Genomic DNA, 14861 nt, shown 5'->3' on the forward strand with positions numbered 1-14861 from the left:
TTATTCACTTCGGACAATAAATGCTCTCTAGTCGCCTCTGAGCTTTCCGTCGGTCTATGTCAGGCCATAGTAAAACACTGAGGGACTATGATAAAGCTTTCTTTCCAAGGAAGCCGAATGGTTCATAAAATTATTCTTTAGAATACAGACAGAAATTCATTTCAGCTTCGTAAGCCGCAAATAAACAACATTGAAAAACTGAAAATACGCTGAAATTTCGAAAGCAAGACCAATTATAAAGCATTTAAGCTGGCAACACAGGTTTTCGGGTACAGTTTGCACAACGCCGCAGCGCGATCGTTTCGACAAAGCCACAATTAAATACGTTCGCGGCCGTAAAAACTAAGAAATCCCCCCCCCCCCCCCCCCCCCTCCGCTCATCCTGTGCCAGGCTACATGTGCGCCCTAACCAACAGTGCTGCCTGGACGCAGGTTATAATTATTAACGCGATTCCCATTCTGAACGTAATTTCGTGGCAGCGGTTCGCATTAGATGACGTCATCAGACAGCAAGGTCACATCAGGCACTGCCATGCCCTACTTGATCAATGGGGATCCCTTAACGGATGATGTTGACGCTCTAACACATACGTCACATAACGCGAACGCCATTTAGATATATTTTTCCTTTCTATACCAAAATGGTTCATTCTGGCTTTATCAGCCTGTAGACCTGTTAAGCAGGCGTACGTTAATGTCGCTCCGGGCGGGTCAACGAACTGACGAGAATTTTATGACGAAAAACATAAAACTGATGATATGATGGGAGAGACACATATACTGATTTACCACTAATGGCATTGTAGCGTGCAGGAATGCTACCCGAACAGTTCCATATCTACGCACTGCAAAAAAAAAAAAAAAAACAGAAACCCCTTACCCCGTTTTCTCAAGAAAACTGAATTTAAGCACACTCGCTCGACAAAGGCCTAGTCCTATTTTGCTCACTTTTAATTAAAAGCACAAAATTTCACCATTATCAGCGCAGGCTGGGGTCTGCGAACGACTGGGTTTTCACATCGCCAGATTTTTTTTGAGGCGGAGAAGGATTAATCGTGCGCGCGGTGTCAGAATTAATGAACGTTCAAGTTCCTTGTGTAGAAGCTGCACAACATCGATGCAGGTGCTTCCTTCTCTCTTCGTCCGTTCATTTTTTTTTTATTTCTGCCGTCGACTAAAAGGTTCCAAGCCCCATTACGACATCCGCGCGCTAATTATCGGCAGCCTACGACGCGCCACTACGAAAACAATCAAGGCCTCTAGGGAAGCCCGAAATATCCGGGCGCTATCTCCTCTTTAAGGCATAAGTGTACGCAGGGCGCTTCTTCAGGCAGGCGCCCGCATCGAGATCGCAAGTAATGAAACGCCGGCAGCGCGGCAACAAATAGCATCACTAGTCAAAGGAAGAATAAAAAAAGAAAAAGTAAGAAAGAAAGGAGAGACAGAAAGAATGCTCAAGAACCTGCAAAGGATCGAATGTGTGCCGCCGCAATGAGGAACGCATTCGTCAAAAACAAAGAAAGAAAGAAAAGAACAGAAATGGGTTTCGGAAAAACCCGCGACCAGAAAAGCCAGCTGTCGGGACCGCGACTAGTAAGAGATGACCGTCAGCGAAGCCGAGCACGTCGGAAGAACGAAAAAAAAAACGCAATAAACAACAACAACAAAGAAAGACGGGACAGAATCGCGCCTCCGTGCGCGTGCGTGCGTGCGTGCGTGCGTGCGTGCGTGCGTGCGTGCGTCAGTTTTGCGTGGACGGCTCGACCATCCCTCTCCGGGCGCATCAAAGAGGGAGCGGTGCGTCGGTGATTAAGTGCGCACTGTTGGCGAAACCGTTGCCACGCCTCGTCCGTCGAGAAGGAGGTGGGGCGAGTCTAAAACGCGTCACCCTCGGCTGCCGTCTCGACAGGATACGCGCCAAACGCTCCTTGACTTATTTAGTTAGGGCAAGCAGTAGTCGAAACCGGAGTCACGACGATGAGTCAGGCCGCGTTCAACCGCGGAATACTCGCTAGGTTTTCCGTACAGCTACGCTTTGCCCCATCAGAAGAATACGCGTGTGGGCTTAATGTACAACATTTGGGAAAAGTAAAGAGCCCGCAGAGTTTGCTTCTATACCGAATCATGGGGCTCCTGCAGAATCTGTGGAAGTCTGTAGAAGTCCTAACTTTGTGCCGGGTGAGGGGGGCAGTTCCTTTCAGAACTGTAATGAACCTCGGAGCATGGTGCAGGTCCAAACCACTTGGACTATACACTTTTTACAAAGGCTATACAAATCCTTCCTCCGCGACGACATAATGGTGAAGTCTGCATCAGCGAAGTGAGTCTAGTAATCAGACTCACGTATACACACGAAAAGTCAGATAGTCCAATCGAGGCACTCTACAATGGACTACTGTGTCGTCAGAATGCCGCGGTGGCTCAGTGGTTATGGTGCTCGGCTGCTGACCCGAAAGACGCGGGTTCGATCCCGGCCGCGGCGGTTGAATTTCTTTGGAGGAGAAATTCTAGAGGCCCGTGTACTGTGCGATGTCAGTGCACGTTAAAGAACCCCAGGTGGTCGAAATTTCTGGAGCCCTCCACTACGGCGTCCCTCATAGCCTGAGTCGCTTTGGGACGTTAAACCCCATAAACCAAACCAAACCGAATGCGGTACCTCACCTGAAAAAGACTACGGAGTCCTTGCACAGTCCTGAAGAAACTGCGATCACTGCCCTTTCTGCGAAGCAGAGCACTCTACAACGCTCAGTACTCATCCACGCTCGCACACTACGGAGTCCGCATATGGAATACGAACGCTCTTGCGAGATGCCTTTTTCCGGCAGAGAAGATAATACATTGTCAACAAGATTGATGAACGAGGCAAAGCGCAACGTATCCTACGGTGTCTTAGCAAAATAATGCCGACTACATAGTTGGGCAATGTAATTACATTGTTAGGCAAGTTGTTGCGTTAACATCGGCCGCGGGGACACGTGTGAGGCGGCTTCAAGTCGTGCCGATAATGCAATCGCACCTTCTCGGGCACCTTCTTCAGCGGCAGGATTTAACTTATACGTCATCCATACTTACGAACATTTCATACTTTCAATACCCGGTTCACGCTATAATGGGTACTCCATTCGCAAAAGACGCCTAATTAGGGACATAAGGGACTTTAGAAGCATAGCGGACACGTACTATCGTAGATGTATATCGGATTACCGGACGCAGATTGCGAACATGCTGTAGCCCTGCCTGGCCGCGGTCCTACCACCCCGATCCCAAATAACCTAACCATCTGATAAAAACCTGGGCTTAAGTAGCTCAAGCAAGGCTTTCCCTCTACCAGTTTCAGTATACACACCAATTTCTTCCTTCGCTGTTTTTATCTTTGTAATAATGCTTAACACATTAGTATTCGCAGATCACCACTCAGAATTCACCTAGGACGGCTAAGCGATTTATAAATAAAATTCTTCTCTCAAGCTGCTTCCGTTTCAACAGCCGAACGATGGCTGTGTCGTAAACGTTCAGCACAGGTCGCGTAACGCAATACAAAAAAAAAAAAAGCTTTTATTATAACCGCCGTTTCTTGGCGCTGCAGAAAATCAAAGCGATGAAGCAATGATAATATCGTTTTTATCCGTCAAGTAACCTATACTGAACTTTGACGTCGCAACCACTGTTTGGTTGTTGCAACCGAAACAGGTTGAGAGATGAAATTTTGAAATCCTTTACCTGGCGTGGGCGAATGCTAATTGTTAATCCCTTTATAGCAATTTCTTATGCAACATTACAAAGAAGAACACACGCAATCAAACTTTGGTGTCTGTACTCCCTTAATATCGTTCGTCCCGGCTTGCTGCCCGGCGCACCCGCGTATTTGGGCGAATGACGCAGCAAAGCTAGTGGAAAGGGAGGGGTGCGTCTGTCCCTTCGCCTTCTCCATTTCCTGGGCGGCGCATCCTTCGCTGTGGCTAGCCCACAGACGCAGAAGTTTTATCCCATGCGGGTCGACAGTTTGTAGCGTCTGTATAGAAGGACGACGGGAGACATAGTAGAGTTATAGACTTCAGGCCTATGCCAGGCGAGCGTTCTGATGATGACGATGATGCCCTCATGCTTAATAGCACAGCGTTCTCTGGTCTTCTTTCTCTTGTTTTCTTGCCTTTTTTGGAACGGCAAGGAAAAAACAGGCGACTGGCACGGGCGCAAAGGCTCGATTCAAGCCCAGTTGTGCCTCGTTGTCGTCGGCTGCATGTGGGCCATATAGTTTTGCAACACAACAACCCCTAGTGCACCTTATAACAATAGCCTATAGACTGTCTGTAACCTTCTAACATGCCCGATTTCCTTCCTATAGATATTTCCTCTTGCCAATTCATAATATACAGACTGTCCATAGACAAAAGTCTACTAATAGCGTTTAGCCTAGATTGTCTATAGATTTTGTTTTACCTATAGATTAGTCTATACGATATGCCGATAAAAACTCTATAAACTTTATGAACAAAAGTCTAGGGACGTCTAAAGACTGCCTAAAGAAATTTTTGTAAGAGCAAATATTAAAAAAAAATTGAGGGTCGCAGCAGTTCTCGCGTTAATTCTTCATTCCCTCACCGCCTAAACCCCGCAAACCCTTCATCCCCCCCCCCTTTTTTTTTTCTCCCTGGGACGTATCCACCATATCTGCTCGGCACAAAGTTACGACCGCTCGCGGTAACCCGCACCGCTCATTTGTGGGGAAACCACGATACCGCATCGAGCTCAAACAAGGCTTGTTTGACATTTGCGTCCCCCCCCCCCCCCCCCTTCCTTCCCTCTCTTCCTCCTTGTATTCCGAGTTTCGACAATCCCTTCTAAAGGTCTACCGGTACGACCTATGCGACGCGCAAACATGCGGGTCCCACATCATCCGCCGCTCTCACGGTGCCGCTGTTTGACAGGGGCATTTTTCGGCCCATTAGACTTTCGCCGGCGCGTTCTGCCGAGTGTTTGCCTTCACCTCGAATCTATTATCGCTCCCCTTCATATTCATGTTCTACCTAAACCTGTGTACGTACATTTTCTACTCTCTTCCCTCTTCCTTTCACCCCCTCTCCCCTTGAAAAGGGGTACCCGGAGCCTTTTTTTCTTCTTCTTCAAAGTGCTTCCAGCAAAGTCGGGACCAGAATTCGGCTCGTCACGGGTAGTAAGTGAAAAATTGCGAGGACTCTTTGGCAACAAAACTGTTGAGAGGCGAAAGCCGAGGACACTACGCCGTGACGACTTCCGCGGCTATACGGATACCGAAATTGTACATCTTTCGGGGATCTTGGGTATTAATTACGCTTAATTACACATTTTCCCTCTTATTTGACACAAATCCGACGTTTTTCCGACAATTCTGTGACAATTTTCACTATGCCGTGACGACTTCTGCCCGTTTCACATGATGCGATTCTTGCCACAGCCCACTGCGATTTCAGCCGCACTGCGACAGAAGGGCACGCCGCTCCCGTCGCAGAGCGGCTGCGGCAGGCTTCCAACCAGTTGGTCGCACGCCGCACAGTCGCAGCGATCGTTGCGAACGAAGCGGCCGTCAGCCAATAGAATTCAGAGGTGTGACGTCACAGGAAACGACGTAGCGGAAGCCGTCGAAACTGCACCACAGGTATTTTCACTTTAGCGCTGCCGGGTCTGTTGATTTTTCAACATGTCACGTGCATAATTTAACGAGCTGCTCATCATAGTTGCGTGCAAAAGCAAAAACTTAAGAATACCTTCTTTGCATAGAGTACTTGATAATTTAATAAAGATACATTAATTCAATAAAAAAAAGTAAAACTTAAGCGTGTTCTACGTTTACTATTGGTAAATAATGCCGGTTCCGCTCGTGCCGCACCAACAAAAATCGCAGGCGCCGCAAGCATGTGAAAGGGCTGTCGCGACTGGCGCCGCTGTGACACTGCGACTGGACCGAAGTTTTTCGTGCGCGCCGCATCATGTGAAACGGCCATTCCGGTAGATGTGACGTCACACCGTTGCCGTGGCTATATCGACGTCCGCGCTATTTCGACGCAATTTTGACATTTTGCCTATAATTAATTTACTAATTACTCTACAGTCACCAAACTTAACTTCAAGGTTCATTTTTTCTTCCTCTATCCGAAGCAGCCATTGGATTTCTTCTATCTTTTTCAGTTCCCGAGTTAAACGCGTGTGACACGCGTGTGACACGCTTTGTTAACGGACGACAGTATGAGCCATTCTTTAATGGAGGACAGTCATGCTCCACTGGTCGTGCCCTCAATAGCAGTCTCGGCCTCTCCGTCATAATGCCGGCGCTCCACTAACGCTGGAAGCGGCCGACACCACAAGCGATGATTGCTATCACCGCTCAAGTAATAAACGACGGAGTTGTGTAGAAACCCACACAGCTTTCTTGTCACGGTGAAACTAGCAGTAAGTGGCCGCATATTTAAACATAGAAGACAAGGCGCACTTATACGTTTATACGCAGGTAAAGGGCCGAGGCAGTAAACCCTGGCGGAAGTTTCTGGTACGGCATACTACGTGTGGTACGGTGTGCTGTGCTATGCTACGCTATGCTACGCTATGCTACGCTATGCTACGCTATGCTACGCTACGCTATGCTATGCTATGGTTGGGAGGAGTTAGCGTAACGTCCGGAGGTGTACGTGGGCTATTATATAGACGCCGTAGTGGTCGACCCCGGATTTCTCTCAACCATAGAGAGCCCACGACAGTGTCTGCATTTCCCCTTGATCACCTGGATTCGATCCTACGATCTTAGGTACGCCAGCCGAACTCCATTACACAACTCTGGAAGAAGTCTCTCGGACATATACTATACACAGCATTCAATCCCTCACCAGTCTGTCATCAGACGCTCAGTTTACATGCAGAGCCACGGATTTTTTTGCCTTAATTTTTCAAACACAGCTCCGAAGAAAGGAATCGTTTTCCCACAGATACTGTAACTATTCTCAATCATACTCACTTTACGAATACCACAGCTAACACAATGCACGCTAATGTATATCCGTTTTCAACTTACCACTTGCCGGTTTTTGTACCTCGCCTTTTATTTCGCACTGCATGCCAACTATGTCCGTAATGCTAGTGACCCAGAGGATGTACAAATGATCTTTATAAATTTAAAAAATCAACCAGACGGAACCAGGAATGCAATCCTCGTCGAACGTGATAGTGCGAAATTCCAACAGCTGTTAGTATACCTCACCTTCAGCATTAGAACACATTTACGTCAACCTTCACCTTCCTGGCACATATCGTACTTCCCCAATTCCCGTGTAATTCATGCTGCTCCGTGTTTCCAACTTTCGACAACTTTTACAGCCTTCGACAACTTTTACAGCCTGCTTCTACCATGTCTGGTCAGGTGTTCTACGCGTTTTTTATACCGTCTTCCCACCCGGCCTCTCATGTAATACCCTGCAAGAATCCTCAAGGGTTTCGCCTGGTTTGGTTTATGGGGTTTAACGTCCCAAAGCGACTAAGGCTATGAGAGACGCCGTAGTGGAGGGCTCCGGAAATTTCGACCACCTGGGGTTCTTTAACGTGCACTGACATCGCACAGTACACGGGCCTCTAGAATTTCGCCTGCAAAGAAATTCTAGCCGCCGCGGCCGGGATCGAACCCGCGTCCTTCGGGTTAGCAGCCGAGCACCATAACCACTGAGCCACCGCGGCGGCCGCGACCCTAACGTAATGCCCTGCAAGAATCCTCAAGGGTTTCGTCAATCACGAACATGATGATACAGAAAAGGCGAAAAACAGGTGCCACGTCACGTACGGACAAGTTCCAACTCGGTCTCTATACCGAGAGAGGAGCAGCGGGCAAAGTTGAATCCCAACTGCGCTGCACGAACTCTTCCCATCCCTTCCGGCCCAACTACTCTATCGTCCATTCTCACAGCGGCGACTCGCTCTCTCGAAGCAGAGGGGAACCTCGTTAGCGCGGACAGGCAGGGACAGCGAAGAAACGGACGTCCGAATTTCCGCCTCCCGGGAAGCGTAGGCAGCAAAGAAGGGAAGATGGGGAGAGACAGCGCACAGCAATCTATTGGATCCTCGTCGCCAACGACAGCGGGTTTCCAAATTGCCGAAGTGAGAGCAGCGTCGCATCGGCGGGGGGGCCCTAATGAACGCCAGACCATAGCGGCCGTCTTGGACGAGGTTCTCTCCGCTGGCGCAGAATGGGACGTCATTTAAGCCCTGTTTGTGTCGCCCCCTTGCGGTCGGCGCGAAGTTTGCTCCTTGTGTCTGCACTGACGACAAATCAAGTGTCTCCACTCAACTCCTTTTTTCTTTCCTTTTTTTTTTCGGCCACTGCACTTTACTGTACTTTAAACACCCTGTTTACGTCTGCTTCTCTCTCTCTCTCTCTCTCTTTTTTTTCTTCGCTTACAAAGCACAGGTCACTGAAGAAACGTTTCTCTGGAGGCAAAAAGAAACAAAAAAAATGAGACAGCTTGCCTCCTATAGGATGCGAGAACGAAAACGAAGCTATTCGACTCCGCCAGGAAATCAAGGTTTCTTTTTTTTTTTTTTCTTTGCGAAGGCGCAGTAAACATATCAGTCCAAGAAAGACCTCCGGCCCCGCAAGTAATAAATGCTCTGCGCAGAAGTACTGCGACTGCAGACGACTCCTTAACTATGGAGGGGGGACTCGGAAAGAAAGCGAGGACAAAAGTAGACCTAAACGAAGCCGGAACTCAACGACGAGCAGCAAAGCGACCAGACGTTCTGTTATACCAAACAAGAAATACAAAGCATGAGCGGTGCCGGATACAAACCCCAGTAATGTCCTCAATTGCGCCGTTATTTTCCTTCTTGAGTGCAGATTTCCTGACATCGGTTAACAATTAACGGCCTTACGCTCCAGTTAATTTACATCACTCGAGTTTCAGCAGTACCAGGGTGCTTCGATACTTTTCTGTGCTATTTGAACTTAAAAAGGTAAAAAAAGAAAGGAGAAAAGGCAGTGGTCGCGGTGGCTCAGTGTCTGTGGCGTTCGGCAGCTTAGCACGAGGCCACGAGATATACTCACAACCGTGACGACGCTATTTCGATGAGGGCAAAATTCAGAAGATGTCCGTGCGCTGTCCGATGTCAGTGGACTTTACAGGACCCCGGGTGGTGTAAATTAACCCCAAGTCCTCCACGAAGGCGTCACTCCGAGATTAGGTGCAGCTTCGAGGCGTTATAGCTCCCACATATCATAATAAGACAGCTGCCGCGGTAGCTCAGTGGCTATGGTGCTCGGCTGATGACCCGAAAGGCGCGGGTTCGATGCCAGTCGCGGCGGTCGCATATCGATGGAGGCCAAGTGCTGGAGGCCCGTGTACTGTGCGATGTCAGTGCACGTTCAAGAACCCCAGGTGGTCTAAATTATCCGGTGCCCTCCACTACGGTGTTGGTCGAAATTATCCGGTGCCCTCCACTACGGTGTTGGTCGAAATTATCCGGAGCCCTCCACTACGGTGTTGGTCGAAATTATCCGGAGCCCTCCACTACGGCGTTCCTCATAGGCTCAGTCGCTTAGGGACGTTAAACCCCCATGAACCATAAACCCCCCAAAAACACCGCTAAGTTCTAAGAACTGAACCTCCGCTGCACGATTTAGGCCCACTGAACGGACCAAAATTCCCGTGCTAGCCCCCCCCCCCCCCCCCCCTCTTTCCACAATAGCTATCCGGCTGTAGCGTAAGGGCTCGTGCCGGCCGCGTTTATGCAGCCAATCAAGAAGCAGAACGAAACAAAGCAAAAAAAATAATAAAGCACTAATCGCCGTCGCTTAAGTGGCGGGCGGAGACAACGACAGTAGCGTATACGGACTTACTCTGTCACGGCGTCCCGCACCCTTCCCGCACAACGCTTAGTGCGGAACGCAGGTACAGGTACACGGCAGCAGCGCTACTCTTTCCGAGTAATGAGATACGGTCGCCTAGTGCGGTTCAGCGGAGAGTAACAGAGCGTTCCGCCCGAATGGAAGCTCCGGATTTAGATCGGATGCCGAAAGGAGCCGCTAACGACCCGATCAAGGAAAGGGTTGTACCGTGACGTAAGTGGGAGGAAGCGCATCTTTATTTTAATTTCTCTCTCTCTCTCTCTTTCCTATCCTTTCATTCCGAGAGATAAACCGGGCGGAACAACATTAACGGGTGCCGGCCCAAAGTGTCTCAACCATAGTAACGACCTGTAGCAGGTGTCGCGAAGTACGCCGTCCCCGAATCGCGAAGCATGCGCCTTGCCTATTGAAGGGGCCTTCACGATCTAGACCGTCCACTTTAAACGGCGACTAGCGTGTTGCGTTGCGTTGGGTTCAATGGCGCATAAGCAGCTAAGGCTATCATGCGCCAAGCTCAGGGTATAGAAAATTGTTTTATATAGGATGTTATAGAAAGGTGTAAATCAACGGTGGTGTAAAGGGGCTAAAAAGTTAATTCGTGCAACCTAGTATAAAATAAGACAAAATGTTAGAAGTGACTTATGGTAAAAGCTTCAAAGAAGGCCAGGTAACCTCTGCAACCATCCTTGGCGGCGCAAGGATGTCAAGGCTCCCGACAAATCGAATAAAGACCTCAGCCTTCTTCTCAGGACGGGAGAGTGGCTGAGGTGTGGTACAAAAAATCTGCTTGTTGTAAAAGCTGACCATCATTTATTGCCTCTACAATTTGTCTAAAACACCTGCTATGTTTAAAAACTTAAAAACCTCTGAAATGTCAACAAGTGCATGTTCACCTACGAGCAATGAAACGGCGACTTGCGATCAGATTTTGTGCCAGTACGGCCAAGAATTGTGGCAAGGGATGAACTAAGGTCTGGTGCAAGGGCTGGTGCACGAATGAATGAATACATGGGTCGTTGGGACAGATCTAGGCCAACCTGCAACAAGCGGCGACTGGCGTGGACGGATACGCTCGCCGCTGTGGCCTGGAATGCTGCCCGACCAAATCGGAATTCGTGCACCCTCGGCCCAACCCGAAGTGCATCACCAAAATTGACCTCTCCCTTGCTAGCAGCCCTATCCCTGAACACAATGAGGTAAGAGTGTTGGGACTCTTTATCAACCGCAACCGCAACGTAGATACAACACTGCAGAAGCTCCGCAAGATTGGAGACCAGGTGGGCCGCATGGTCCGCCGGGTATCTAACAAACGGGGGGGATGCGAACATGCCCTGAGGCTGGCCAATGCATTTGTAACCAGCCGGATACTCTCTTCAGCACTCTATCTCCACTTGCGGAAATGTGACGAGAACGCCCTAAAGGTGATTCTTCGCAAAATCTATAAGCGCGCCCTCGACCTCCCCATAACGACGTCCAATGAACGGCTCATCGATCTCGGAATGACCAACACCTTTGCGGAGCTACGCGAGGCGCACTTAAACAATCAATACTTGCGGTTGAACAAATCCTCAGCCGGCAAAAGCCTCCTAAACCACCCGTACATTGCCTACAAAGCGCAAGCAGATGAAAGGGCCACGGTTCCAGAGGACTGGCGCCACGCGCTACAGGTCCAACCTCTGCCACAGAAGATGACAAAGGAGACTCACGAGGGCCTTCGAACCAACCACACCACGGGGGATGCTATACGGCCGCAGTAATCCATCAAAATACGTGCGTTCAGGGACTCACTTTTCGTGCCCCCAACATTACAAACGCGGAGGAGGTCGCCATAGCACTCGCCGCTGCAGAACCAGAACCCCGGGTTATCATTACCAACTCCCGGGCAGCCTGTCGAAATCTAAAACAAGGTCGCATATCTCAACGCGCAGCCAAAATTTTACACAGATGCGAGCACCGGCAACCGCCCCAACACACGTGTCGTCATCTGGACCCCAGCACATGCGAGACTGGAGGGAAACGAGGCTGCAGACGCCTCAGCCCGCGCGCTCAACCACCGGGCATCGCCTCGACACTCGCCGCCTGAGGTATCAGAACCGAATCCGGCTATCATCTACAAACAAATAATTCAATTTTATCAAACACAGCACAGCCGCTTTCATGCCCCAGTGAAAGGGCTAACCAAAAGCAAGGAGCGTTGGCTCCTTCGCTTATATACCAACCCGGTACTGTGCCCGGCGGTGCTGCGACAGTTTAATCCGGCTTCTAACGGGGAGTGCCCGTATTGTGGATGCGCGTTCTCGGACGTGTACCACATGGTGTGGGCACGCCCCTCTAACCCTGCTTACCCTCCTTTCCCCTCACCTACCCGAGAGAGCTGGGAGGCTGCCCTGCTCGGCTGCTATACGTTAGAGAGCCAAAGAGCCCTCGTCGCTAGGGCCCGAGCTGCCGCGGAAGCATAGGGGTCCCGGACTAGGGACCTCTCCTACACTTTGTATGGGGCTGGCCCTCAAGGCCAGTCCCCACTCTCTCCTGTGTTCCACATACATGGTTTTTTTTTTTTTCAGCAAACCGAAGAAAAGTTTTAAGAATATTCCAGATAATTAAAAAAAAATATTACGACAATAGTGCGGTGAACAAACACCACGTGCGCAGGCAACAATAACCTCTCGCAGCAGCTGAACATACATTCCCCAACCACTAATGTACCACGCAAAGTATCGCTCCCTTATGAAAATGGTTTATAGACTGTTTATAGACGTATAGACTCTGTTGCCTTCCGACTGTATTTCGTTTTGTCTATTCATAGTTCATAGACCACCAATAGAAAAAAAGTCTACTAAAAGTGTATAGGCGTATCTATGGTTGTCTATAGACTGTCTATAGTATTTGTATTGCGATAGACTAATCTATGGGATTTGTCTATAGAAAGTCTACAGACTGTATACAAAAGTTTATGGATAGTCCATAGACTGTCTAAGGAAATTTTTGTAAGGGCTTCCTCCGACAGACGAGCGTTCAACTGGCTCTCGGCAGCACCCATTGTGGCTCAAGGAATGCAACTGCCATTCTCTCCCCACACGTGCTTCTCCAGACACGAGGCAGCAGAAGGTCAAGACACTGATGCCAGTCGCGCTCGCCCGAACAACATTTCCTTCGAAACGGCGATGTCCGGAGCACCCTTGGCGTCCACTCCTCCTGCAGCCTCGGGGCGTTGTCCTCCGGACACCCTTCGCGGGCTGTCACTTTGTAAAGAGGCCGTATAGACGAAGGGCAATCACTGGCGCGTACAGAGAGACACGCAGCTCAGTGCACGGAGACGCGAAACGACCGGCTCGAGTCAGTGCCCCGGGTTCGAGGAGAGTGGGCGATGCCCAGCCGATATATTGCAGTTGGACACTCATTACGAGACGCCAATCGCGCCAACGCACTAATCGTCCCCCTTCCTTCGGAGCGTTGGGTGAGTCGATCCGTCGGAATTTATCTTCTGAGTTCGGCCCTGTACGGCCGACTCTAGCCGCAACTTTACCAGGCCAGCTAATTTCAATGAGACATGTAAAGCAAGCATCGCAACTACTAAAATCTGCGGTACGAAGACTGGAGAAAATTAAAATGAAAACCGATTTTTAGGAAAACGAAGGTGCAGTGACCGTCTCTCTTCACTGGGGGCACCTGAAACGCCCCAAGAGAGACAGGAGGGAAGAAAGAGAGTGAAAGAGGTGCCGGGATCGTTAGCCATGCAGTGACAGGTTGGCAACCCAACACAAGACGGGGGAGGCGATAAAAGAAGCTAAAGAGGAGTGAAAAGCGAACTTCACTTCCTATTAAATAATTTAAACATTTGGTAGGTTTCCTGCCGCGATGGCTCAGTGGTTAAGGCGTTCGTCTACCGAGCCGGAGCACCCGGGTTCGAACCCGACCGCTGCGGCTGTGTTTCGATGGAGGCGAAAGGCAAGTGGCGCCCGTGTGTTGTGCGATGTCAGTGCACATAGAAGATTCACAGGTGGTCGAAATTATTCCGGAGTCCTCCACTATGGCAACTCCTTCTCTCTTTCTCCTCCCACTCCCACCTTTATCCCCTCCTTTACGGCGCTGTTCAGGTGTCCACCTAGATATGCGAGACAGTTACTGCGCCATTTCCGTTGCTAAAAAACAATGTTTTATAAGGTTTATAGTTTATGTAGGTTTAACGTCCCAAAGCGACTCAGGCTATGAGGGACGCGGTAGTGAAGGGATCTGGAGATTTCGACCACCTGGGGTTCATTAACCTGTACTGACATCGCACAGTATACACGGGCCTCTAGAATTTCGCCTCCATCGAAATTCAGCCGCCGCGGCCGGGATCGAGCCCTGATTTTTCGATTCAGCAGCCGAGCGCCATAACCACTGGTCCATCGCGGCGGCGGCAATTCGTTGTAAGGAAAACGGCGATAACCGTATCACTTCTCGATGGACACCTCAACCATAATGTACAACAGCATAGAAGGGACCGTAAGGAAGTAAAGGTGGACCGGTGTGTGCGTTTACGGTAAAGTTACTGAAGCTTCCAGTGACTCTAGTTCCAAGCGGTAAGCTAAGTAAGGTCATTGGGCCCGTATTCTGGAAATGTGCGCTAAATAGACATGCCATCGTCGGTCCGCGCCCATGGGTTGCACCCTCAATTGCTGAGGTGCTGACCCGTCCTTTCTGTGAAGTCACCTCGCCTGGAACCTGGTTTGACATTGCGTCAATAAGTATAGCCCAAATAACTTATGCCTTGAAGCGTGCGATTTATGTTACGAACCATTAGAAAAAAAATAACAGGCGAATTCGTTTGACTTAAAGGTGGCTGGACACTCTGCACTCTAAGCAAAAATTACCCCATTGGAGAGTTAAAAAAAGGAAGTAAGCCGTACTCTAGCACACCCCCATAAAGGGGCCCAGAAACACAATCTTAGTTAACTGTTTTGCCTGTTGATTGCATACAGTGAGTCATAATGGTGCTATTAGCGTCGGTAATACCGCG

General features: G+C 49.5%; 1 protein-coding gene and 1 pseudogene across 2 annotated transcripts in view; one reads left to right on the forward strand and one right to left on the reverse strand.

The window, feature by feature from the left end:
- LOC149347988 (receptor-type guanylate cyclase Gyc76C-like) overlaps window positions 1–14861 on the reverse strand; it is a 321612-nt gene that overhangs the window by 248446 nt on the left and 58305 nt on the right. The window lies entirely within an intron of this gene.
- On the forward strand, window positions 10867–12318 carry LOC149347991 (uncharacterized; annotated as a pseudogene).

This window comes from Amblyomma mixtum, chromosome 4 (assembly GCF_055824585.1).
Source record: "Amblyomma mixtum isolate Tamu chromosome 4, ASM5582458v1, whole genome shotgun sequence".
Classification (NCBI taxonomy): domain Eukaryota; kingdom Metazoa; phylum Arthropoda; class Arachnida; order Ixodida; family Ixodidae; genus Amblyomma; species Amblyomma mixtum.